General features: G+C 40.7%; 1 long non-coding RNA gene across 1 annotated transcript; it reads right to left on the bottom strand.

Annotated features, from left to right (window-relative positions):
• Positions 1-9,054: 9,054 nt before the first annotated feature.
• Positions 9,055-19,266, bottom strand: LOC137636095 (uncharacterized). The gene is made up of 2 exons (XR_011042919.1): positions 12,118-19,266; positions 9,055-11,862 (listed from the first exon to the last, which is right to left on the bottom strand). It is a non-coding gene; the product is annotated as an uncharacterized lncRNA (long non-coding RNA).
• Between the last annotated feature and the right edge of the window lie 8,082 nt (positions 19,267-27,348).

Raw genomic sequence — 27,348 nt, 5'->3', positions numbered from 1 at the left:
TGGACTTTACATCCAGGTTTATTTTTTTTTATATAAAACTGGCTGTAGATCCACACCCATTGCTCTAAGGGCATAATTATTTGCAGTCAATCCCATATGTCGAGTGTTGGTTGTGACCTCTTTGTGGTTGCAGACGCATGCTTTGAGGGGGAAGGAAGAGCTATGCTTTTTCTTCACGCTTATCAGGTGCGTCTGCTTTAGGCTGGAGGAACGTAGAGAGTAGAGGTCCCCTTTTTTGTTTTGTTTCTTGTTGATGTCGGCTACCTCCCAAAATTGGGGGAAGTGCCTTTGGTATATGTATGTACTTACTCCTCTGGCTCAATCCCCAGGGAATGTTATAAGAGCAAGGAGCCCTCTGATCTATGTCTGTGAGCTCTCAAGTTCTGGTGGCATATGCGGTTCCTATTGCAATCGCCCCAACCCTTTAGAGGTTGGAGGCTCTTCTACATTTGCCTACCACTGAGGATGAGTGTAACCTAAGGAGGTTTTGGTCCCCTTAAGTCTTCCAGGTACAGTAGGCTAATCATGTCATTGTTTCTGATGGTGTCTGCAGTGATTTCCCTCCTTCGGGCAGGGAGGACAGTTTCTCCGGTGGCAGGGGTTACCTGTGCATCTCCTTCACCAAGTCACCCATCCTACCTTTCCCTTGTGCTTCATCTCGATTTCTTATTTGGGGTTTCGCTCCCTGTAAATGTGACTATCCCTCCACGAGACATTATTCCCCAGTGTTGTGGTTCTTGTTGGAGCAACCCCTGTGGTTTCTTCCCTTGGGGAAGAGTTGTCTGAGTCTCTCAGACTCCGACTACTGTGCTTTTAGTGCCTGAATGGAGGCTGGGAAACATGCACGTTCTTCCTCGTCGTCCTCTTTGGTTTCCGACTAACTTCTTGGATGGAGAAGTAGAGAAAGTCTTGGTAGCTTTATGAAGGGCTCATTATTGACACTTCAATTCCCAAGGGCCAATGCAAAGGACGAGGGTCACGACCTCCATCATCTGCCCCATTAGAGCCAGGCTTGGGTCCCTTGCTACCAGAATGGTTTTATGGCTCTGTTTTTTTAGGCCCACAGGGCTGATGTACATGGTCTGGGTTGTGATCTTTGGTCGCAGCTTCGATCCTCGGTCCCACTGTGACTGTCCTTAGGTTCTGGACTGCCTCTATAGTCACTGATGCTACAGCTTAATACCCTCTTCTTCCCATTGTTCCTCTCCCCTTTTCTCTTTTTCCAAGAGTATACGCATCCATTCTTCCGAGAGCCCTTGCCTTGCAGGCATAGGTAAGAGGGAGTTTTGAGTGGATCCGCGAAAGAATCCCATAGGGTGACGACTTTATGCTTTCAGTGAATCTGAAAAATACATACTTTTATTACCTATGCATTAGATCATTATTAGTGCTTCCCTTCTGTAATGGTTTCATATGCTATTTTCGTGTCTCTGGGCTTCAATCTGGGTACTGCTCCTCAGTTCATTCAGATGATATTCTGGGTAGTAATTTACGGACCCTTTTTTGGAATACTGTACGTTCAAATGTGGATGTATTCCTCAAGTTGGCGATCCTGGTCTTCTTCATGTGTCAGTAGTGACATGATTAAGGTTAACTTTCCGCTTTAGTCATGATATTGTAATTGTGATAATTGAGACAGTTTAATTTCTTACCCAAGCTGAGGTTAAAACACTTGGCGATGCTGGTAAGTTATATTTGATTGCACAAAATAATCTTGGCTGCTGTTCTGCACTTGAGAAGCTAGTACGGTACCTCAAAAGCAAGTGGCTTTGCATGAGATCTCTTCAGGTACTTTTTGAAGAATCTGCTTCGTCACCGGTGATTGCCATCCCTCGTGCTGATGGGAATAGGACATGGGTAGATCGTGCCTCTTTGCTAAAGAGGAACCCTTGTATGAGAGTCCCACTACTTTGCGTCTTGACATGCAATGGTACGCGGATGTGTCACGGGTTACCGCACACCTTAATAGGGTTGTTATCATATTTGTGGTCAGATGAAGCAACTACTTTTAAAGTCCTGGAATTAGCAGCCGTTGTAGTGCTACAAGCCTTCCAATAATGTTAAGGAGACATCCAGTTAGTTGCTGACACACCACCACCATATGTGTAGCTCTACAAGCTGAGAAAGCAAATGCATTTCAGGACAAAATTACATGCCAGGGAGTTGTCGGTTGGGAACATTCCTGGCAAGGAGAATGGTCTGGCAGAATGACTAGTTGCCAATGGTCATATTGGTCCCTACATACAGATGTATCAGATAGACTTCTGGTTGTAGGGCTCTACGGAAATCGACACTGGTTCACCTTACGGCTAGATAATAAGTGCCCTAGGTTTCCCCTCCTTATCAACCCCATGATCTATCAAAAAGTTGCCTTCCAACATCCATGGGATCACTTAGATGGTTACACCCTGTCTCCATTCAATCCTGTTCCTTTTGCTATTCTGTTGTGGGGTATTAGACCAGTACACATTGATTCGAGTGGCTCCCAGATGGTCTCGTGGGAATGGTTTCCTTCTCTGCTTTGTCGAGATCCTCAACGAATTCTTGGCCTTCGAGTTGGAGCATTTCTACACCAGATCGCAGTTTCTGTTCATCCTGGCTGGGAGAAGCTCCTCTCGGTTGCCTAAGTCAAGGCTACCCTCAGACTTGAGTTTGGTTCTTCTGATGGTAGGAGAACTCGCCTCAGTCTTGCTGTTTTTCAATACCTTGTCCGAGCCTTTTTAGAGAAGACCTCACTCAAGATTCTGACTCGCAAGACTGTCTTTGTTGCCTTTTAATCGTTGAAAAGGTTAGGAGAGTGACTTGATATCTCTGCCTTAGTCTCCTATTCTAAGAGGTGTAGGAATTCCTTAGTCTATTACCAAAGCACATGGAAAAACTCTTTAGCTCATGGGACATAATTCCAGGTTTGAGTCCTCTATCCCATCTCTGTGTAGAGCCTGAAGTGGTACGGAGAGAAGAGGCTTTAGTTGCTCTTTTTAAGATTCTGCAGTGGTGTCTGAAGAAACCCGGTGTGTCTGTAACTTCACTAGCACGGGCAGAAAGAGTAAAGTGTCTAATACTATCGCTTTCAGACTTCAGGTGTCTATTAGTAAAGCATATACTGTACCTCGACTGCAGAGATATTTTAGGTAGGACTGGAACTCTCGAGATCTCTTCAGGTACTTTTTGAAGAATCTGCTTCGTCACCAAGGATTGCCATCCCTCATGCTGATGGGAATAGGCCATGGGTAGATCTTACCTCTTGGCTAAAGAGGAACCTTTGTATGAGAGTCCCATTCTACTTCGCATCTTGACATGCAATGGTACGCAGATGTGTCAAGGGTTGCCGAACACCTTAACAACAACAGGGTTGTCATATTTGTGGTCAGATGAAGCAACTACTTTTGAAGTCCTGGAATTATCAGCCATTGTAGTGCTACAAGCCTTCCAATAACATTGAGGAGACATCCAGTTAGTTGCTGAAACACCACCACCACGTGTAGCTCTACAAGCTGAGAAAGCAAATGCATTTCTGGACATTACATGCCAGGGAGCTTTCATTTGGGAACATTCCTGGCAAGGAGAATGGGCTGGCAGAATCACTTAAGTTGCCAATGGTCATAGTGGTCCCTACATCCAGATGTATCAGATAGGCTTCTGGTTGCAGGGCTCTACGGAAATCGACACTGGTTCACCTTACGGCTACACAATAAGTGCCCTAGGTTTCCCCTCCTTATCCAACCCCATGATCTGTATCAGAGTTGCCTTCCAACATCCATGGGATAACTTGGATGGCTACACCCTGTCTCCATTCAATCTTGTTCCTTTTGCTAATCTGTTGTGGGGGTATTAGACCAGTACACGATTCGAGTGGCTCCCAGATGGTCTCATGGGAATGGTTTCCTGCTCTGCTTTGTCGAGATCCCAAACTAACTCATGGCCTTCACTCCCAGGGAAGTGGGGCTTTTTCTATGATGGATATCACAAAAGATTCTTCTCAAGTTTGATCATTTCTACACCAGATCGCAGTTGGTTCTTCCTGGCTGGGAGAAGCTCCTCTCGGTTGCATAAGTGAAGGCCTCAGACTTAGACCTTGGTACTTCTGATGGTAGGGGATAGAACTCTCCTCAGTCTTGCTGTTTTTTAATGCCTTGTCCGAGCCTTTTTAGAGAAGACCTCGTCAAGATTCTGACTCGTAACTGTCTTTGGTTAGGCGAGTGATTGGATATCTCTGCCTTAGTCTCCTATTCTAAGAGGTGTAGGAATTCCTTAGTCTAGTACCAAAGCCCATGGAAAAACTATTTCGCTGATGGGACATAATTCCAAGTTTGAGTCCTCTATCCCATCTCTGTGTAGAGCTGCAAGTGGTGTGGAGAGAAGAGGCTTTTGTGGCTCTCTCTAGGGTTTTGCAGTGGTGTCTGAAGAATCCTGGTGTCTGTAACTTCTCTAGCACGGGCAGAATAGAGTAAAGTGTCTTGAATCCTATCTCTTTCGGACTTGAGGAGTCTATTAGTAAAGCATATACTAAACCTAGACTGCTGAGAGATTCTAGGTAGGACTGGAACTCTCGAGATGTCTTCAGGTACTTTTTGAAGAATCTGCTTCGTCACCGGCGATTGCCATCCCTCGTGCTGATGGGAATAGGAGACTTGGTTAGATCTTACCTCTTGGCTAAAGAGGAACCCTTGTATGAGAGTCCCACTCTACTCTGCATATTGACATGCAATGGTACGCGGATGTGTCACGGGTTACCGCACACCTTAACAACAACAGGGTTGTCATATTTGTGGTCAGATGAAGCAACTACTTTGAAGTCCTGGAATTAGCAGCTGTTGAAGTGCTACAAGCCTTCCAATAACGTCAAGGAGACATCCAGTTAGTTGCTGACACACCACCACATGTGTAGCTCTACAAGCTGAGAAAGCAAATGCATTTCAGGACAACATTGCATGCCAGGGAGTTGTCAGTTGGGAACATTCCTGGCAAGGAGAATGGGTTGGCAGAATCACTTTAGTTGCCAATGGTCATAGTGGTCCCTACATCCAGATGTATCAGATAGGCTTCTGGTTGTAGGGCTCTACGGAAATCGACACTGGTTCACCTTACGGCTAGATAATAGTGCCCTAGGTTTCCCCTCCTTATCAACCCCATGATCTATCAAAAAGTTGCCTTCCAACATCCATGGGACAACTTGAATGGTTACACCCAGTCTCCATTCAATCTTGTTCCTTTTGCTAATCTGTTGTGGGGGTATTAGACCAGTACACGATTCGAGTGGCTCCCAGGTGGTCTCGTTAGAATGGTTTCCTGCTCTGCTTTGTCGAGATCCCAAACGAACTCTCTTGGCCTTCACGCCCAGGGAAGTGGGACATTTTCTATGATGGATATCACCAAAGATTCTTCTCGAGTTGGATCATTTCTACACCAGATCGCAGAGTTTCAGTTCTTCCTGGCTGGGAGAAGCTCCTCCCGGTTGCATAAGTCGAGGCTACCCTCTGACTTAAGCTTGGTACTTCTGATGGTAGGGGATAGAACTCTCCTCAGTCTTGCTGTTTCTTATTACCTTGTCCGAGCCTTTTTAGAGAAGACCTCGGTCAAGATTCTGACTTGTAACTGTCTTTGGTTAGGAGAGTGACTGGATATCTCTGCCTTCGTCTCCTATTCTAAGAGGTGTAGGAATTCCTTAGTCTAGTACCAAAGCACATGGAAAAATTCTTTCACTGATGGGACATAATTCCAAGTTTGAGTCCTCTATCCCATCTCTGTGTAGAGCTGGAAGTGGTACGGAGAGAAGAGGCTTTTGTGGCTCTTTTTAGGGTTTTGCAGTGGTGTCTGTAGAAGCCTGGTGTCTGTATTTTCTCTAGCACGGGCAGAATAGAGAAAGGTGTCTCGAATCTTCTCTTTCAGACTTCAGGAGTCTATTAGTAAAGCATATACTGTACCTCGACTGCAGAGAGTTTCTAGGTAGGACTGGAACTCTCGAGGTCATGACTTTAGCCCCAACCTTATCTTCTGGGAATCTTGCAGGGCAATTAGGGATAGGGTGTGTATGCTGTAGACCATGTTCACGGTCTTTATTCTGCAAGAGTACCCGCAAGCCTCTTGACGCATTTGTTTGGTCCTGTGGTGGCTGCTCAATTACTGGTGTAGCTAGCCCAGATCCCTTACAGGACAGTAAGCATCTTGTATGTAGTAGCATATAGATGCAAGTCTGGTATGAAGCCTGAATGACTGGCACTCCTCCATTCTTTCTGCTCCTATCTTAAGGTCAAAGTGTTTCTATCTAGATCTGACTTTGTTAATGAACTAACTTTCGAGTTCCATTTTTTAGATCGTGAAGAACTTCTATCCTCCCTAGGTGAGGGTGAGGGTTGTGGAATATATACTAAATCTTGGGTCTCCACATGCCTTTTTTAAGTAATTTGTATTTTTCTTAGCTATACAAACCAGTCGTTTGGATTATACTTCCCTCAGCAACCACACCTCTTGGTTATTTCACTTATAACTATTGGTTTCCTGTTGTCATTTGTAGTTTCAACAGTTGAATGTTATGACACCATTAACTTAGGTTGCTTTCCTGGTTTTTCCTAGAGTTCCTGCACATTTCAAAGAAGTCTTTGAAAATAATTGGCCTGCATTGTGTCCTCTGCATTACATTTGATAAGCAAGAAGTAATGTTCTTTATTGTAACTATTTGGACCAGCTTTGCATTTTTCATTGCAATTTCTTTTAATTTTTCTTGACATGGTTCTTATCAACCGCCAGATAAATTCTATTGGTTGATGAATTGGTCACTCATTCAAAATAAGGGAATTATTTGTTAAATATATTTAAAGGTATGGTTATATCTGTACCTTGGTTTTATTTTTCTGCACATTGCTGCTGCTTTACTATGTTCCCAAGGCCTGTAGGAAACTACTGCTCCTGAGTACTGCTAATAATGGTTGCTTTTTCTAATTCGGGATTAGTTTATCAAAGGTTCCTGGACTTGATAGCCTTTTGCTACTCTGTTTGGCACCTTGCAACTGCACCTTTTATAATTGTTCAAGCTCAGTTTTCAACCTTTGGACCTTTATTCTATAGTCCAATTGTGTTGTTTTTGCCACCTTTCTTACAGCTGGGCTTCCAATCTTTGCTATAGTGCAACTGCACTGTTTTCTCTACCTTCTAGCTGGGATTCCAACCTCCTGATCTGTGGTTCAACTGCGCATATTGCTACTGTACTTGCAGCTAGGGTTCCAATCTGGACTTTTGACCCGTAGTGCACTTTTTGCCACCTTTCAAACTAAGGCTTTCCAACCTGTGGACCTCTACACTAGTGCAATTGTTCTACCAGGTGGGTTTCCAATCTCTGGACCTTTGCTCTAATGTACTTTTTACCACTTTTCTTCCAACATTGTTTTTAACCACTGGAATTGCAACAGCCAATTTATACCCCATAGTTTTAACTCTGTACTAAATTTCCTACCAAATGAACACTGTTGGAAGAGACTTATTCTGATAAATCTCTCCTTACACCCTAACCAGGTTTTGTACCACCCGTGTCTTTTCCTCCCTAATGTTTTATTGCTGATAGCTTTTATGCTTTAGCCTCAGTGACTAACTGACCAGATATAATCTTGTATACTTTCAGCCATTGTGTAGAGTAGAAAATATTACGGCACTAAAGTCCATTTTCAATTTGAGACTGTGCCAGTTCAAGGTATGAATTAATGAAGATCAAAAATGAAAAACTAATATAAGATAAATTGAACTTTGATTAAACGTACTGCCTTTAGTGCTTGCTGCTAGAATGAGTATAAACAGTAGGTCAAACTATATTTGCTTTATATAGTGTAGGCAATATTGAACAAGCTAGCTTTGCAACAAACATCTTGCACTAAAGGCATTTTTCCAGGGAGAGTATTTAATGTATACTGAATTGCATGTAAAATAATAATGTATAAGAGGATACAATAAAAATCAAAGAAATAAACATGGTAATTTTATTAACATCTCAAATACCTTACATAAGTTAAAATGCCTAAAAGCACCTCGGGTTGCATGGGGCAGGGAGTGCAGTGTGCCACCTGAAGAGGAGGAAAAAGTAAAGAGGAAGAGTTGATGGAGAGGTATGGGATCCCAGACACTTCTTTTTCATAACCCCCTTCTCTCTCCCTCCCTCCCTACCCCCTTTTCTTATTGACTTGTGTGTATGATTCTTTCCCTCAGTGTCTCTCCTCTCTCTCTCTCTTTCTCTCACCCAGGTCTCTTTCCAACCTGTTTTCTCCAGATGTTCAGTTCTTTAATTTTGGTCTAGAATACGTCATTTAATATTGCCATGTTAGGTGGTAAAATTGGCTTCCTGGAATATGATGTTTTAGAGTGACCCTTAAATAGTTCAAGTCAGTAAGTTTCAAGTGTCCATCTAAAAGGGCTTAGTCATGTTCCTCATAAAAAAATTTGGGTGAAATAAGTATTGCATTTAAGAATCATAAACTTTCTCAGAGTGAGGTTACTTTGATCCAATTATTTTTGGTACAGAAGTTTTCTAATGAATAAATACCAGGATTTAACCTGTGATATTATTTCTGTAGATTATTCAAATGCAAATTTAGAAATGGTGGTCAGAAAACACAAGTACATGATTTGATGTATATTTACATGAGAAAATAACAGACTTTACATGGATAAGGAAATATTTAAAATCCTTCATGTTTCCCAAAGGAACAGGAAAGCACTGTCTCTAAGACTTAGCAAGATTGTTTTTTTTTTTTTTTTTTTTTTTCTTTATAAAAAGAGAAAATGAAAACCCAACCAAGGCCCACCCCAGGTCCCACCTAGTAACAAATGATTAAAGCCGTTTTCATTCTTGAAAAAAAGGTGTCACTAGGTCCTTGAATGTTTTCATTTTCTCTTTTTTTTTTTCTTGTTTTTTTTTTTTTAGCAATTTATTTTCATACACAGATTCACATAGCATAATTATAAACTGCTGTTTTTACTGCTTACATTCTAACCTTCAATATCACTGGTTGAACAATCTCTTAAGAAACTTGAACAAAACTTTAAATTAAATTTTAAAAATCTATTCTAAATTTGCTGCTTGTCTTAAAATAATAAACTCAAACAAAACTTTAAATTACATTTTAAAAATTTACTTTAAATTTGCTACTTTGTCTCAAAATTTCTTTGGTTGCTAAAAAGGCCACATTATATTCAGAAGAGATAAGATACAAAATTTTTCATCTAAAATATCATCCTCGGTCAAACGCAAGTAAAAGTCACTTTAATAAAATGGTATCAAAAGACTTTAAAGTATTTCTCGCATTAGCAGTAATTGCGGATATATTTCTATTCAATTTCCATTAAAAATTGCCCGAAATCCGTAAACACCAAAATGTACAGACAGAGACACAGAATATTTCATGGGTCACACGCATCCATCTCTTGAGCCATGAGAATTTTCCAAAGAGAACCATAGCCAATATTTGACCGAATCCTATGCGAACCTCTTACGCTCGACTTGTAACAAATCCTGAATAGAAGAACCATGGTATCGCCAAGTGCTTATCAAAGCTATGTGAGGAAAACATCATCTGTTGAATACAGTATGAAACACTTGTGTAGGGTTGCCATTATTAATCGGCATTTTAACTCCCTTTCAGTTTTTTAATATGGAATGCTGATGCCCAGGGTATATGAGTCACCTCTGTTCAACAAACAACGTTTCAGAACCAACTTAAGAAACACACTTCCGAGTATTATGAAGTAAATGAAATCATGACAAATCAATTAAATTGGTTTTGCTTCAGCATGTAAATACAATAATTTTGTAACTATCTATGTTACAAGGAAGAAAAATACAGTACAGCACTGCAAGATACAAGAAAGGACAGTAATTACATAAGGGTCCAGACACCTACTGTAACTTCTCAAATCTTTGATCACAAAATTGAAGATCTGCTTCCATTAATTCACTACATAAGTAGTTTCATTGGAAAGTACCAAACTGTATATTAATGCCCTTCAGTTACATCTACTGAAGTTTGGCCAAACAATCTATAATTCAAGGTAAAGTCCAAAACAAAGAAGTGAACTATGCAAAAAACCTGACTACGAAACATGGTCATCGAGTTACCAAAATCCAGAAAATGTCGATACAAGAATAACTATTAAAAGTAAAGAATCACTTCTTGCATATGTTCTGCAAAGAAAGGGCTATTCATCAAACCTGTCCAAGATGTGAACTTGCTGTTAGATTAGATATAATCTTTACATTATTACATTGAAGGAATGTTGATGAAATCACATGCAAGAGAGTACAATATCCTACATTGAAAATTTCATTCAGCATCTCAATGCAATAAAATCTGAAACTGTCATCTAGAAAAGAGATCCCAGCTGGAATAAAGGTGGCAAAAACATACTGCATGTATGCAGTGTAACATGTTAATGATGCCATCCTCCAAAATAAGTTAATGTAAGTCATCGTGAACATAGATCAGATCTTTAAGGAAATTCCCAAACCAAGGAAAGAATTCTTTAACTGCGAAAGCAATCATGAGATTGGCACATGCCTAGTTCAAAGGATCATGCAACATTTCCCAGATCTAAAACCTATAGGGCTACTATGTAAGAAAAGATTATGATGGTATGACAATCTCAGAGGATTTTTTCAAGTACATAAGGCATAACGTGGAGCAACCTCATCTTAGAAATCAAAACTCAGAAGCTTTTTAAGAGAGACCTTAGAAGACTTGAGAAGTCAGTACAAGAAACTATCAAAGTAAGGTCACAAGTAGTCTATGTACTTGAGTGCCAAGAATACTTAAAATTTCATTTCCAAAAATGATTTTGGATTACAGACTGCATATATGAAATACCAATGAGGTTTTATGAGTCAATCCCACAAGGATACGAGGCTAAAGATGTACGAGGGCAATGCCTCTACTAGGAAATCAAGAAATGCTACTTTTCCAGTGCTGTAGTTCCCTCCTAATAGATTAGGAAGATGCAATAAGAGGAAATACAAAGAGAAGCAATTCCCTACTCAAACACCACTGCAAATTACAAAACCTTCACATTGCCAACAGTAAACCAAACTACGAAAAAGACCCAACCTCTCATCACTATACCTGGCAAATGTGGTGTACATGGATAAATACTAGAAATGGAAAAACTGATTCTATACGACTCAAGTTACCTTAAAGCATGAAATGACCTTCAACTTTCCACTAATAGGACTCCACCAAAGTAAAAGAATAAAAGTCCTGTCTATCGGCTTCTCTCTATGCACTTTTATAATCGAACAGTTCAACCACGGAGCATTTGGCATCCTTAATGTTGCAGATGCAAAACAAAGGATCAGCTGACCATAAAAAAATTGTATAGGATGTGGATCACTTCATCAATACTGGAGATTTGAGTACAGAACTAAGACAGATGTCAACCAACAATATCTGGTTTCTCATTGCCACTATCAATGTAGTTTCATTTATGGAATGAAAATAGAGGCTAATTCATTAGATTGAATTTGATATAAAAATATCTACAAATACATTTCTACCGTCAATATTTCCTTTCCAAGTATCCGTGTGTATGACCAATTCAAAATGGGAAACCAGACTCAAAACTTATTTCCAAAGAAACAAGGGAAAAAAATGAATATGGCAATTAACTTATTGTCAGAAGTTCATCAAAAAAGGTTATCTGCCACTAGAATTATTCAAGAAAAGTAACGAGAGGCAATTCCTTCACAGAACACTGAAACAAACAGCATTCAAAGATAATGCCCTCAATAATACAATTCAAACGGAATTTCATTTCCTTTCGCTCTTTCTACACCTGGCTATCTGATAACCAGACTTTTCTTGCTACAATTTTCATCTCTCAATAAAGATCCTCCGATGCCTTAGATGACCGCGGAGGTAGCAGCAGTAGGGGATTCAGCGTTACGAAGCTTCATCTGTGATGGATAACAGGGGAGGGTGGGCTGTGGCACCCTAGCAGTACCAGCTGAACTCGGTTGAGTCCCTTGTTAGGCTGGGAGGAACGTAGAGAGTAGAGGTCCCCTTTTTTGTTTTTGTTTCATTTGTTGATGTCGACTACCCCCCAAAATTGGGGGAAGTGCCTTGGTATATGTATGTAATAAAGAACAAATGATCCACTAGTCAAAAGAAAGTAGGAAGTTGTCTCGGTAGTCAGGTGGTAAAACTACTAAAACATTATTTAATCAGAAAACCTTTTTAATCAGCTTCAATTAAACAACAAAAGGCAGAGGATCCCCACCAACCTTCAGAATAAAATAGTCAATAAATAAGACTTAAAAGACTGATTCCATTTCAAATTAGTATCAATGGAGGCAGAAAACCACCACCGATATACTATTCATGCAGTTTTAACCTTCCTTTAAACAACATGACATTGGTTTATACTTGCAGCCATCCTGATTGGAAATGGTAATTAAAGTCACCATGGACATAGATGAGAAGTTCTTTAGGGAAACTCCCAAAGAGAAAAGATCTCTTTAACCAAGAAAGCTCTTGTGAGACTGATAGGCACAAGTCTAGTTCAAAGAACTATATAACATTTCCTAAACCTAAAACCTATAGGCTTAATATGAAAGAGAAAAATATGATGGTATGACAAATCTAGAGGATTTATTTGAGTACATAAGCCATAGGTGAAGCATCCTCAACCACAAAAAGAAAATTGCTGGAAAATCTTGGTTTGTTGGAAACAAGGAAAGGAAAAAATAAAGAGTTTTGCTGCAAACAACCTTTTTTTCTAATTCAAAAGGTTAATGGAAGTTATAACCTTTTTATAGCTCAAACACAAAAGAAAACAAGAAAAATTACAAAGAGTGAAAGGTTAAGGGAACTTAACCATTAAAGACAAAAAAGTCTTTCGTACCTCTTGAAGGAAGGAAGCCTAGACTAAATCAATTTCATTTCTTAAATGTAGACCAATGGTTGCCAAATCCCTTAATAGAAATCTTGAAATTAGTTTATGGTACAAACTATGGAGCATAAAGTTGAACCCTAATAAAACTTAAAAGTATAAGGACAAGTAGGTTGAGGACAGTGGCTCCTTAACATCCAGATCTCTACATTGGCAAGGTCTGTTAACGTTAAATGGATTATTTTCCCCGTTGGAGCCCTTGGGATTGTATCATCCTATTTTTCCAACTAGGGCTGCAGCTTAGCTGGTAATAACAATGATATTGATGTGGTGAGGAGGGATATAGGTGCGGTATAGAACTCAATTAAGTTTAGGTGTGATTCTTGATTGCAAATTCACTTTTGAGAAACACATTTAGTGTTTCTTAAATTGCACAGAAAAAATTGGCTTCTTGAGAATATCTTTTATGATTTCCAGTGATTAGTCTATCGACAGGGAATGTTTTAATTCTTTCATTCTACCATGATACAGTACTGTTGTCCTGTCTGGTCTTAAGGTGCTGACTTTCATATCAATTTGTTGGACAATGGTATATTAAATTAATTATTCCTGCTCTGGATATTCCCTGGGAACTTTGTTGAATTACTTCTTTATGCATATTACATAAGATTCTTAATTCAGATCAACCATTACATTCAGATCTTCCCAGTCTGTACCATCTTGTATGTAGAACTAGGTAATAAATTTTGCACATTTAGACATGTTTTTAATATTCAAATAAGCCATATATTATCCTCCTCCTAATATCTGGATTCTCTCTAAACCTCAGGATCAGAGACCCAAGGGGGAATCGACTCAAAGATAATAGCTTCTGGTTGGCCGGGGAATCGAACCCGGGTCCGAGAAACTGAGGTGACGGTGAAATACCATCTAGCCGTTAATTCTAACAGCTTTGTCTTCTCCATCAAAAGGCTCAACATTACACAGTATTCTAGAAATTTTATTCCACCTGTGACCAGATTGTAGAGTGACCTTCCCAATCAAGCAGTTGAATCAGTGGAACTTCCAAAGTTTGAACTTTTTACAAATGGTTTTCTGTTGGACTCTGTTGGACAGGTTGACTTAAGTCTTAACATTATTACTGAACCATGCTGGAGCCTTTAGGCTTGTAGCATCCTGCTTTTCCAACTAGGATTGTAGCTTGGTAGTAATAACAATATGTCAGGAAAAACAATGAAGAAAATTCCACATCGTGTACCTGGGTCTTGAAATAATAAAAGTCACAGGAACATGAGAAAGATTATCCAGGAAGATTGGCACCCTGGACAAAAAAGTTAAGGATATTGTCCCTTAACTTGTGAAAATTTCAAAAATTGAACCCTCCTAAGAATCAGAGAAGCAGTAATGCTATAACTGTACTTTAAAGTGAAGTACCATATAGCATTTGAAGTTTTACCCGTCTTTATCAACTGGGTACGAGAATATTCCTTTCTTTTTTCAAAATTAGGACATTCTACTCTGGAGAGGACTATCCGTCCATATGGAAAAGGAGATAATTATCTTCTTTGGTACAAAATTAACTACTTTGTATGCATATAAAATAAGCACACTACTACCGAGCATATTTCTTGAGAAGACAGACTGGACGTGAACTGTAAACAAGAAAGCTCCAAGTCTATGTGAGAAGAAACAAACACATGCTCATCTTTGGTTCAAAATGAACTGCTTCGTAAGCATATAAAAAAAGCATGCCTACCACCGAACATATTCTTTGAGACAACAGTCTGAACATGAAACGGTACAAAAAAGGGATTTTAAAGAAGGAAAAATCTATTTCTGGGCTCAACCTGTGTCGCCCAGTGAAATGCTCCTTAAAGCACCATTTCAAAGATATAGATACTGCTAAATATACCAGAGAAAAAAGTTGCATGGAATGCCAGGAATATATCCAGCTCGCTCACCCGTAAAGGGTGTCGGTACTAAAACTGGGGCGAGTGATACCACTACCAAAGGTCCCTTTCCAATTAGACTTCTCCCTCCTCAAAATCCCCCGTTACTACGAGGTGTCGTTCAAAAGCTTCAATGTACAGTATATGTGAGCTTATGGAATGTGGAAGATAAAACTAGAGACCTTCCCTTATTTTCTCTAATTCTGCTTTCTATCCTGAAAAATCAAATTTTCAGGATTCAATTTAATAAAGACTTCAAGAAGTCTCTGTTATAAATATTGCAGTTGCCATCTTCATCAACTTTTGCTTATCCCTTTCTTAGAAGATTCAAAAACAATATTTTTTCAAATCCATTAGATCATGACTTGAATGATAAGCAGATGACAAATTGAAACCAGTCATAATTTGATCTTCCAGAAAGGAGAGATGACCATTAAATGGGTCGCACATAATGTTTGCTCTTTCTTTTCCCACAGCCCTGGGTACATTAGGCTCTTTGAGGCGTCAATTTGAAGCCTCGGTTTTGAACGGTCGTCTGCTCTCTTAATTCTATCTGGTTGCATTTGTGTAACTTCAACTTTGTTCCAGCACTCACTTATTTCTAAGGACCAAGCCTATAGAATCCTATGAACCAACTAAGTGTTCTGTTCTACTACAATGGAACACTGTAATAACAATCTCAAATCGATAAAAACAATGGAAGAATGGAGAAGACCTTGAGCCTTTTACCCCCAGGCTCTTTGGAAATTTCCAACCCTTAACCCCCAGGGGGTTATTTTTTTCCCAGCACATTTTGCAATATATTTTTTTTTAAATTGCTCTAACAGCCTTAATTTTTGTCATAGAGAGGTCAGGTTGGTCTCATTCTCTTGGAAAATGCCTGAATTTTCTCAAAAAAAAACATCATCAAAAATATGAAAAAAATAATTTTTATAGCATTTTTTTGCAAGGACGTACCGGTACGTCCATGGGGGTAAAGGGATGGGTTTTTTGAAACGTACCAGTACGTCCTTTGGGGGTAAAAGGGTTAATAAAAGTTATAGGCATCCCCATGTAATGAAATGGATTGTACTGGTATAAGATTTAGGCAACAGGCCAGGAACTTGGACGGGTGAAGTCACTCAGCGCTATCATGAATAGTCAACGAACCATTCTTGTGGATATCTCTTTCAACACAGTACCTAGTGATAAATAGCCATTTCTAAGACAAAACTCAAAACAGTGAGCATGAGTTAACAAGAGCTAAGATTTTACAGCAGTAAAGACTGCTTTTTACTTTGTCCATTTGGGTGGATGGATGGAGTGAAGGAAGCTCTGGGTGATAGGAGGATAGATGTGAGAGAGGCAAGAGAGCGTGCTAGAAATAGGAATGAATGGCGAGCGATTGTGACACAGTTCCGGTAGGCCCTGCTGCTTCCTCCGGTGCCTTGGAAGACCGCAGAGGTAACAGCAGTAGGGGATTCAGCGTTATGAAGTTTCATCTGCGGTGGATAACGGGGGAGGGTGGGCTGTGGCACCCTAGCAGTACCAGCCGAACTCGGTTGAGTCCCTTGTCAGGCTGGGAGGAACGTAGAGAGGAGAGGTCCCCTTTTCTGTTTGATGTCGGCTAACCCCAAAATTGGAGGAAGTGCCTTGGTATATGTATGTATGTATTATCTCTCTCCACATTTGTTTAAAACATCGGAAAAGTAAAGGAACTTTCCCAATACACTAAATTTGTCTCAAAACTTGAGCCAAATGTGTTCTGCATACAGGATATGTATGTTTATTTATCATTTCCATCAGTAGTTTAACTATAATCTTTTGTCTTTCTTTGTCTCAAGACATAAGGGGTGGAAAGATACAGGACTTTGAGCCAGTTTCTTTGAGAATAATAATAACAACTATCTCCCAAAAACATGGTAATAGTACCAAGCGTTCTTCAAATACAACAAATAAACCGGGCATAAGAATGCATAAAAGTTGTCAGCACAGCGACTAGATGAGACTGAAGGCCAAACATCCAGAGCTTTGAATGTTCCTGGAACAAAAACAGGAAACAAAGGACACAAGCCTTTTCTGGGATACATAGAACAAATACATTGATCCCAATGATTCCTCCAAAGGTCCATACTATTCAACCGACAATGTTTCCTAGATTCCCAGACACCTGAAAACCCACCAGTTCAGCGACATAGCTAAGACAAGGACGAGACGACAACATGACACCCCTATTCAGAATTTCCTACAGGGCCGCTAAAGGTCTAAACGGCAATACTAACTATGGCCCCCAGTGTCCAACGCCCTGTGGACCAAGAGATCTCAACGCACCCGCAATATCGGCGAGTCTGTCTGTACATATGGTGAAAACAGTTGACGAGTATTCCTAATGACAATTTAACAGTTTTCAATTCAAATACTGCAGCTAAAGAATACGATACAGTCTTTTAAAGCCATTATACAAAAGTGGGTTTTACATTTCATGTGACTCGTTTAAATGATCATTTACAATTCATTTTACATCTCAGTTCAACTGAAAATAAGCGACATTTATATCAACCAAAGAAATGAAAAAACTTTCAATACTATTTAATTACAAAGAAATGCCATTATCCTTTTTTACTTTAAACACTAAGACTTAAAAATATTATCAACCAGATCACATTGGTTAGATTGTAAGTTGTAATTACAATCTTGCTACCCATTTATATGAGACAGTACATTTCTGTGTTCCTTAATGAGAACAAGAAGTATTTAAAATAAACCTTGAAAGTGTTAAGCACTACATGTAAAGTCATATTTTCTCTTGCAATACACATCAAATCATGTACATAATCATTTCTAAATTTGCTTAAAGAACAGAAATAGCACACAGGATAAAAATTACATATACATTCATTAGAAAAATTTCAGTACTAAAATAATTTGATCAAAATAGCTGCACACAATGAAATAAGCAAATGATTTTAACAAATGCAATACTCACTTCAGTAAACAATTTTTTATGAACATTATAGGTCCTTTTACTAAAGAACAAACTTACTGGCAAGAACCATTTAAATTCACTCTTACATATAATATTACATCGTCAATTTAACTAACAAGGCAATTAAAGACGTATTTCAGACCAAAAATTAAAAAACTGAACATCTGGAGAAAACATTGGAAAGAGACCTGGGTGAGAGAAAGAGTGAGAGAGAGAGAGGAGAGACACTGAAGGAAAGAATCATACACATAAGTCAATAAGAAATGGGGGTAGGGAGGGAGAGAGAGAGAAGGGGGTTATGAGAAAGAAGTGTCTGGGATCCCATTCCTCTCCATCAACTCATCCTCTTCTTTCCTTTTCCCTCCTCTTCAGGTGGGTGGCCACACTGCACTCCCTGCCCCATGCAACCCAAGAGGTGCCAGAAGGCAAATTGTTTTTTTTTTGTAAAACTTTCGGAAAGCTGTTGGGAAAAAATGGTCATAGTTAAGATTATGTACTTCAGCTATCACAACATAACTAAAATCCTAAATTTCTAAAAGTAATTTGTATTTTTCCTAGCTGTACAAACCTGAGTCCTTTAGGTAGGGAGTGTGTTTTCAGCTCAAAGCTGGATGGCCGCTGAATCGCTGAACAAGCAGTTAAGCAAACTTTTGGGAGCAAAGGCGAGAGCCCACCCCCTTACCTGTCATAGTCTCTTCAATTATAACCTTTTGGCTCAAGACTGAGAGGAGTGGTTAACCCTTTTACCCCCAGGCTCTTTGGAAATTTCCAACCCTTAACCCCCAGGGGGTTATTTTTTCCCCAGCACATTTTGCAGTATATTTTTGTTAAATTGCTCTAACAGGCTTAAGTTTTGTCATAGAGAGGTCAGGTTGGTCTCATTCTCTTGGAAAATGCTTGAATTTTTTCAAAAAATTATCAAAAAAAAGGAAAAAAAAAATTTGATAGCATTTTTTTGCAAGGACGTACCGGTACGTCTATGGGGATAAAGGGATGGGTTTTGTGAAACGTACCAGTACGTCCTTTGGGGGTAAAAGAGTTAACGGGTTAAGTATAATCTAAAGAACGCGGGTTTGTATTGCTAGGAAAAATACAAATTACTCAAAAAAATTGTGATTTGTTCCTACTCAAATACAAAACATCGTCTTTTAGGTAGGGAGACTCACTGCTTTAAGTGTCGGAAGTGGTACGTACTTTTTCTTCCCTGGAGATGTTCAAAATTTGTACTTGGAAGTGGTACGTTCTTTTTCTTCCCTGGACATGTTCAACATTTGTACTTGGAAGTGGTACGTTCTTTTTCTTCCCTGGAAATGTTCACCATTTGTACTTGGAAGTGGTACGTTCTTTTTCTTCCCTGGAAATGTTCAACATTTGTACTTGGAAGTGGTATGTTCTTTTTCTTCCCTGGAAATGTTCAACATTTGTACTTGGAAGTGGTACGTTCTTTTTCTTCCCTGAAAACGTTCAACATTTGTACTTGGAAGTGGTACATTCTTTTTCTTCCCTGGAAATGTTCAACATTTGTACTTGGAAGTGGTACGTTCTTTTTCTTCCCTGGAAATGTTCACCATTTGTACTTGGAAGTGGTACGTTCTTTTTCTTCCCTGGAAATGTTCAACATTTGTACTTGGAAGTGGTATGTTCTTTTTCTTCCCTGGAAATGTTCAACATTTGTACTTGGAAGTGGTACGTTCTTTCTCTTCCCTGGAAATGTTCAACATTTGTACTTGGAAGTGGTACGTTCTTTTTCTTCCCTGAAAACGTTCAACATTTGTACTTGGAAGTGGTACATTCTTTTTCTTCCCTGGAAATGTTCAACATTTGTACTTGGAAGTGGTACGTTCTTTTTCTTCCCTGGAAATGTTCACCATTTGTACTTGGAAGTGGTACGTTCTTTTTCTTCCCTGGAGATGTTCAACATTTGTACTTGGAAGTGGTACGTTCTTTCTCTTCCCTGGAAATGTTCAACATTTGTACTTGGAAGTGGTACGTTCTTTCTCTTCCCTGGAAATGTTCAACATTTGTACTTGGAAGTGGTACGTTCTTTCTCTTCCCTGGAAATGTTCAACATTTGTACTTGGAAGTGGTACGTTCTTTTTCTTCCCTGGAAATGTTCACCATTTGTACTTGGAAGTGGTACGTTCTTTTTCTTCCCTGGAAATGTTCAACATTTGTACTTGGAAGTGGTATGTTCTTTTTCTTCCCTGGAAATGTTCAACATTTGTACTTGGAAGTGGTACGTTCTTTCTCTTCCCTGGAAATGTTCAACATTTGTACTTGGAAGTGGTACGTTCTTTTTCTTCCCTGAAAACGTTCAACATTTGTACTTGGAAGTGGTACATTCTTTTTCTTCCCTGGAAATGTTCAACATTTGTACTTGGAAGTGGTACGTTCTTTTTCTTCCCTGGAGATGTTCGAGAAAATTTGTACTTGCTCAAAGGCGGGATCCCTTTCCCGCCAAAGGGGTTTGCAGTCAGGAATAATATACCTGGCTTATGATGACTAAGTGCTGGTATATAGTCTACCATCCTCATCCTTGTCTATGGAGGATGGATGAGAACTTTCATAGGTTTTAAAGATGGAGCTCAGAAGTGTAGTTCACATCATCAAGCCAGATCAAGCGAGTAACACTTTGACCACCTTGTCCCTAAGATAGAGGCAGAAAGAATGGAGGAGGGGTCAGTCATTATTCCTCCTTTACAGAGTTAAATTTATATGTTACCAGAGAGGAGATGCTTACTGTCTCCTAAGGGATCTGGGCTAGCAACCATCACAAGACCAAGCGCAAGTGTGTCAAAAGCTTGAGTACTCTTCAGGAATAAAGGCCATGAAAATGCTCTGGTACATAAACTACCCCCTTTCCTGCTGCTTCCTCCGGTGCCTTAGATGACCGCGAAGGTAGCAGCAGTAGGAGATTCAGCGTTATGAAGCTTCATCTGTGGTGGATAACGGGGGAGGGTGGGCTGTGGCACCCTAGCAGTACCAGCTGAACTCGGTTGAGTCCCTTGTCAGGCTGGGAGGAACGTAGAGAGTAGAGGTCCCCTTTTTGTTTTGTTTCATTTGTTGTTGGCTACCCCCAAAAATTGGGGGAAGGCCTTAGTACAGTGATACCTCGGTACTCGACCATAATCCGTTCGAGATCCGTGTTCGACCTCCGATTTGTTCGAGTACCGAATTTTTTTTCCCCATAAGAAATAATGGTATATATTCTATTCCGTTCCCAAGCACTCGAACAGGCCCAAAATATTAATAAAACGTGTACCTAAACAACAATAATTATCTAAATGTGTATGAAATTGGTCAGAAAATCCTATAAAACAATTTTAAACCATTTACTGTACTAAAATAAAACAATTTTAAACCATTTTCTGTACTGTAGTGAACATACCTTTGAGCAGCGGTTCGATGGCATACAGGGATGGATGTGGAGAGGATGGAAGGGGGAGGTTACTGCTTGGAAGGAGAGTCCCCTTCCATGATGTGGCGGGGTAGTTCTCCTTCAGGAGTTGTTTCTCTCTCCAATGAAAGGGTGGGCAGATCTATTTCAGGGGTTTCTTCTCTTCTTTGTCTCTTCTTTGGAGGAGAAACAGGCTTTGATGTAGCAGCTTTCTTTTCTTTTGTGAAAAACTGGTCTATTGTTAATTGTTTCTTCCTCCTCTGCAGTATTCTTCGAAAATGATACATGACACTATCATTAAACATATGCACTGCCCGGTTTGCTACTGCAATTTCTGGGTGGTATTTTTCAGCAAAAGCCTGCACATCTGCCCACTTGGAACAAATTTCATTGATGAGAGAACTTGGAACATCCTCCCTTACCTCATCCTCTTCTGAAGATTCCTGCTCCACAATCAGATCCTGCTGCTGTTGTTGTTGCAGGTGCAACAATTCCTCCACAGTCAACTCGGTAGAATGGCTTTCTACAAGCTCATCAATATCATCCTTGTCGACCTCAAGCCCCAAACTCCTGCCCATGACAACAATTTCCTCAACGACATCAGTGTCATCAGAAATTACAGGGGTAGCAGTGCTTGGACCCGCCTCTGGTTGGAAACCTTCAAACTCCCTCTCTGTGACACATGATGGCCACAGCTTACGCCAGGCAGAGTTCAATATCCTATAGGTCACACCTCGCCAAGCTTGGTCAATCATGTTAACAGAGTTGAGGATGCTGAAGTGTTCCTTCCAGAATTCCTTTAGGGTCAACTTCGTGTCACTGGTCACTTCAAAACACTTTCTGAAAAGGGCCTTGGTATAGAGTTTTTTGAAGTTTGAAATGACCTGTTGGTCCATGGGCTGGAGTATGGGAGTAGTATTGGGGGGCAAGAATTTGATTTTGATAAAGCTGTATTCTTCTTTCAAGTCATCCTCGAGACCTGGAGGATGTGCAGGAGCATTGTCCATAACCAGAAGACATTTCATTGGCAAGCTCTTTTCAATGAGGTAAGCCTTAACCTGGGGGGCAAACACTTCGTTTATCCACTCAGTAAAGAATTGTCTTGTGACCCAAGATTTAGTGTTCGAGCGCCACATAACTGGTAGTGCACTTTTACAAATATTATTTCGTTTGAACACCCGGGGGTTGTCCGAGTGGTACACTAACAAGGGTTTGATCTTGCAATCGCCACTTGCATTTGCACACAGCAACAATGTTAGCCTATCTTTCATTGGCTTGTGACCTGGCATCTTCGTCTCGTCCTTGGTAATGTACGTATTGGCTGGCATTTTCTTCCAAAATAACCCAGTCTCATCACAATTAAAGACTTGTTGTGCGATCAAATTTTGTTCATTTATGTACCGATCGAATTCCCCCACGTATTTATCGGCTGCAATTTGATCCGAACTAGCTGCCTCCCCATGCCTAGTAACACGATGAATACCTGTTCTATTACGAAACTTTTCAAACCAACCCCTGCTCGCTTTAAATGTAAATGAATCACTTTCACTGGTACTCGGACTTTTCTTCACTAATTCTTCATAGATATGCAACGCTTTTTCACAAATGAACGCTTCACTAACACTTTCCCCGGCCAACTGTTTTTCTTTAATAAATATTAAAAGCAACTTTTCCATCTCCTCAATCACTTGTGGCCTTTGCTTAGTTACCGCCGTAACTCCCGTTGCAACATTCGCCTTCTTAATCATTTCTTTATGCTTTAAAAACGTAGAAATGGTCGACTTCGCCATTCCGTATTCTACCGCTAAATCGGACACTCGTACACCATTCTCATATTTCGCTATAATTTCCTTCTTCAACTCGATCGTTGTTCGCACTGTTTTCCTCTTCTCCTTCCCCTTAACACTCATTACTTTCTTGGGACTCATTATGAAAGCTAAAAAAGCAATTAAAAGCACTGAAAATCACTAAATCACAACGAATGCTGATCGCGCGTTGTCTGAGTGACGCTCTCGAGAGAACTGATGCTTCCCGAACAAGCGAGAGTGGCCGAGATGGCGCGATCATCACAAAGCCCATGCGGTCGTCACGTGTTCGGCTGGTCGAGTACCGAATTTTTGGTCGAGCACCGCAGCAAAAATTTCTCGAAAATTTTGGTCGAACTCCGAATTGTTCGAGTATAGAGTCGTTCGACTACCGAGGTATCACTGTATATGTATGTATGTACATAAAATACAACAACCAAACCTTCACACTATGCTAACTGCAAGACTCCTCTTGAAGACGAGGGTGGAGCCTAGTCCCGGACTTTGCAAGTTCCCGGTCCTACCTGGAACCTAGACTCTCTCAGCAATTCAAGCGTTCCCATTACGGATAGACTTCCGAAGTCCAAAAGAGATTTTGTTATACACGGCTCTTTCTTGGTTCCGCCCGTGCCAAGGAAGAGTCTCCGTCACCCAGGTTCTGAGCAGTAAGACCTTCTTCAGACAGCACTGCAGAGCCCTCAGGGTGCACAAAAGCCTCTTCTCTCCGTGCCACTCCACACTTCATACAGAGATGGCATGGAGACGGGGTCGTATCCTGGCACTATTAAATTAATAATTTGTAAAGAAATAATACCAGTTTGTATGAAAATGAAATTAATTTATACATTTTCATACTGATCATTTTATAATTATAACACTTTAACCATAGTTTAGCAATCAGCCATCTTATCTCATGACTCTTTTCTTGTTTTTTAGGTTAGAAAAACGCCCAACTCGCAGTACACCAGGCAAGATGTACCAAAACTACATGACCTGAAATAACCCAGATTTTATTTGTGATGAGATCTGTGAAGTAACCTGCCTAAGTTGGCAATATACCTTATGCAGAGGATACTGTATATCATTTTATTGTAATCGTGTAAAGCCACAAGTCACATTGAAAACTGTGGAACAAGAATTCAGTCACAGTCCAGCTCTGAGAAAGCAGCCGAGCGACATTTCTCGTGTCGTCAATCCGGAGCAAGACCATCCTGGTATGCTCTGCTGTGTTCAAAATTAAATTTCTTGACATGTGTTGGTTGTAAAGGTTAGATGTGATATTTCAATCTGGTTTAATGGTCAGTGTGATGTCCTAAACCTTAATGAGAGACTTAATTTCATGATGAGCACATTATTATCATTAGTCATAGAATGACTGCAAATTTTGTATAAACTATTTTTGGGCTCAGGCCATGTCGTGCTGATGGAAGGGTTCCTATAGGTAGCCTTCTAAGGGATATTTTCTACAGTGATACTCACATAGAATTAAAACCAAAGGTCTCCAAGATTCCAACTCCTGGCACGAGTATCCAATAAAGGATATCGTGTAATGTCAGGGGACGTATTTTTAGATACGACACATGGCAATCTTCACCCCGAATAGATTTAAGACTTCGATGAAAGGGGGAAGAGTGGCAGAAAGGAAGGAGTGCCGTTCTAGGTACCCGTTGGATCCCCTTCCCTACTACTACAGTGACTCCATTCCTATTCTTGTAGCCTGCTAAGAGTGTGTGTGCTCTCCCTTAGCCCGATGTTTTTTCAAGATCTGGATTATATTTCAACATGCAATCATCAGTATCTTCGTCATCTGGAAAGTTGAGTATTCACTCTTTCCTGGGTGTAATTTTGGTTTCACTTTTCACGGTTAAATTCAATAATTTAAGTGTGTTTTGTTGAGGATTTCCGATGCCGGAGGCAGCCATTTCATGACTGCTGTCGCCCCTTATATTATTGTATATTATTTTGATAGTCTGGCGACCCTTTCCTAGCTACACGCTAATATGTTAGCTATTTAGGCAATTTATATAAGATGTGATATTGCATGCATGAATTTCAACTTTTTAAGTTATTATTTGATTTTACAGTAACGTATTCGTGCCGGAGCCCCGGTGGTACTCGATCGCCTTTGCGTACCACCGGGGCTCCTACCGGAGTAGAGTTACCTTTGCTCGTATTATGCGTTTGTAAAGTGTTTTCCCGTCTTTATCTTTTTTTTTCGATTCTGATGAGTTTATATATTCTCTCGAATCTATGGAGTATTCCAGATAAGTTACGATAAAAGTCCTCTCTCTGAGAGAAGAGGTTAATCCCTTCCTTCCCTCCCTAAGTGGTGGTGCCCCCGGCATAGGCGGCCGTCGCTGTCAGTCCTCGTTGTTGTTGAGTAGAACGATGTTCTTCCTGCCTCCGGCTTTGAGACAGACAGTATCACACTCAAGGTGCCCTTTTCTTGCCAACAGCAGCGTCGTCAGCACAAGAATTCCTACTTCCCAGCTCACTGTTTAGAGGAGGGCGACATGGACTGCCGCCACCTCTTTCGACAATGAGCTATAAGACCCTTGCCCCTCCCCCTCTGTCGTCTTGTCTTTCGCTGGTATTCTGACAATCACCCCAGCTAGCTGGGACGGTTGCGTTACCGGCAGGTGTTCTGCCGGTGGCAGTTAGATCCTTCGTCTCGCTGCTGCCTTCTCCCTGACTTTCCTTCCTTGATAGGAAGTTGATGAAAATGAGGGAGGGCTGAGATGTTCTCTGACGCACATCAGCATGAAACCTGATATACTTTTGAAAGTCCTCAGCTCTCTCTTGAGCTACCATTTGTATTCTTTAGCTGCCGGCAGGCTAGTATGCAGTTGGGTGGGAGCCAGAATCTGCCAGATTCTTCCGCCTTCCATTGGAACTTTAACTCTAGAAGGTAGATTGTAATTGGGCATATAGTCCTCTGATACTTCCCACTATTATGTCCATTCATAATAGTGGGAAACCCTCCTTCTTTGATCTTTCTCTCTTTCTTTTGGTTAGCACTGTCAGGTACTAACCTACTGCCGACGGTGACTGCCGACGGTGACTGCCGGCAGTCTGCTGAATATAATTATACAGTAGTATATATGTTTTCCAACATATCCTGTGTTCCCAATCCCAGACGATTGTAGAGACCACACTCTTTTATTGAGGTTGAGTAATCCCTCAACACCCAGATGGTTTTCTTTGATCATCTGGGATTTACAATACCCGATCTGTATTAATACAGTACTACAGGTGGATGATGTTGGTATAAATGACTTACTAACACTAACTCTACTTTCTAGAGTTTCTCACCCTTGTAACCTTCCCTATAAGGGAAACTTAGTATTAATACGGATGGAGGTCTCAGCAATAGTCTGGGAAGAGAATACACTCGGATATGTGTCTTTTCTTATTTCCCTTCAAGCTTACTATCCTAAGCTACCATATACTGTACAATAGTGATTACTATTGTTATTATATAATGCATGCTTTATATATCCCTGAGATACAAGATGTTATAATCACTGAAATCTTCTTTACAGAATGATCCTGGGGAGAAATGTGGAGCGATTTTCTGCAACCACAAGGGGAGGGACTTTCGTGTCCACACGAAGTGTAGGTCTCATGCCCCCTGCTGCATCATCACAGGAGTCCTGAAGTATTGGGACCCGAAAGGCTGCCCCATTTGCTCGACTCTTCTAACCAACGGCTTCGGCGAAGTCCCTTTAGTTACCCTACAGACTAGGGACACAGCGAGGGATACCCTTCGCAAGTGGGTAAGGGGGTTCCAGAAGAACTCACCGGGACCATACCTACCGAACGACTCCCTGGGGTGTATATTGTTCCCCAAGGCTCTTCCTAGCACGGTGGTGTCCCAGGAACAGCTTCAGTCTCCCTTCATTCAGCTGAAGGTTGACTCTGACACCAGTAGGACCGTAGAGGACATGGACATCCAGCAAGAGAGGATGTCAGAAGTGTTCTCCGACACAGAACAAGACCTGCTGCACGGCATCCCTGAAGAGAACGAGGATCTTCCCCTCATGGAGGAAGAGGAATCCCTTTCGACGGCGACAGAAGACCCCCAGTTTGCTTTGGCCGCCTACCAGTCGTTACCATCGACGTCCTCTGCACCAACTCCACAACCTGTTGCTCAGGCCAGTGCGAGTGATGAGATTCCGGCGCCTCTTAAACTCATGATGGAGTCGTTCCAACAGGAGCAGAAGGCCATGCAGGAGTCGTTCAGACAGCAGCAAAGGACCATGCAGAAGACTGACCGTCTCGGGGCCGTCAAGGGCACGTCTAAGAAGCCTCTTAGAGTGTCCGATCTCCCTCATTGCTCCGAAACCAATCGCTGGAGGTATGCGGAGCACA

This window comes from Palaemon carinicauda, unplaced genomic scaffold (assembly GCF_036898095.1).
Source record: "Palaemon carinicauda isolate YSFRI2023 unplaced genomic scaffold, ASM3689809v2 scaffold229, whole genome shotgun sequence".
Taxonomy (NCBI): domain Eukaryota; kingdom Metazoa; phylum Arthropoda; class Malacostraca; order Decapoda; family Palaemonidae; genus Palaemon; species Palaemon carinicauda.
The sequence above is the reverse complement of the archived record's forward strand: the minus strand, read 5'-3'. Positions and strand labels throughout refer to the sequence as shown.